We start from the raw sequence: 1,092 nt of genomic DNA, 5'->3' as shown, positions 1-1,092 counted from the left end.
TGTGCAGAATTTTATGAAGGGAATTAAACAAAGTTTAGGGCGCCTTAATTTAATATAATGTGCAGTACCTTGCTTACAAGTTCAATCGATTGTCATAGGCTTTTTAAGTAACAATTTCAAGTCATGTTAAACCTACATTTAGTTTACTCCACAAGCAGTTTGAAGTGAGAGCTTCTCAAAAGTAMTGCATCTCGAATTTTCAAAAGAAGCTAATACGTTAAGAACTAAAATTCTAAATTAAATTCCAATTGAAATTCTTTTTTTTTACTCAAACTCGGATTTTAAGCTATCACATACTTACATTCAAATCAAAAATGTTTTCTAAAATGTATACTATAAAGTAAAAATTAATGACTAAAAGCGTTACAAACCTCAAAAAATATGTTTACCAATTTTTGTAAATATTTCAGTGATTAGATTTCATATTTTAAAAATTCACTCACTTCTCATCTTATCCAAGTAGCTTACAAATGCAAATCCTTATTAAACCAAATCTTCGCACAATAAGCACTCTCGTAGCATTATCATTATCATCAGTAATTATGGTTGTAATGGAATTACCACAATTAAGTCGTTGAGTTATACAATTTGGCATTTATAACTATACATAAATACAACAATAGCTTTCAGTGGTGACCCATTAAAATGTAATTAACTCAACACACAGCTGCCTGTTTAATTTGAAGCCGAGAGGAGCAGCTGTTATGACAGATTTCCAATTAATTGGCGGCTGCGGGGAATAATGATGTCGGTTTGGTAGAAGAAAGGCTCGATTTATGTAAACTTATTCAATGTTGCAGAGAGAGAAAATATATGATATTATACCTCTCTGAAACAACACTCATTTTCTAAACTCCTGAAAAGGTATACTTCCACTCCAAATTTCATGAAAATATTTTGCCTACCTGTGGACGTCCTTCCATGCCCTTTGTGGTTTGCAATTCAAATACAAAAGTAAAAATACAATACATTCACTTTAGAATAATGCGATTCTAACAGAGGAAACTTAGCAGAGTAGCAGCAGTTATTGGGAGATAACTATCCAACGAACGCTCTTATGGTGAATTTTTCTAAAAGTGAGTATGGAGCGAA

The sequence above is a fragment of the Bactrocera latifrons genome, unplaced genomic scaffold (assembly GCF_001853355.1).
Source record: "Bactrocera latifrons isolate USDA-ARS-PBARC rearing strain unplaced genomic scaffold, ASM185335v1 scaffold_61, whole genome shotgun sequence".
Lineage (NCBI taxonomy): Eukaryota > Metazoa > Arthropoda > Insecta > Diptera > Tephritidae > Bactrocera > Bactrocera latifrons.
This window is presented reverse-complemented; position numbering follows the sequence as displayed.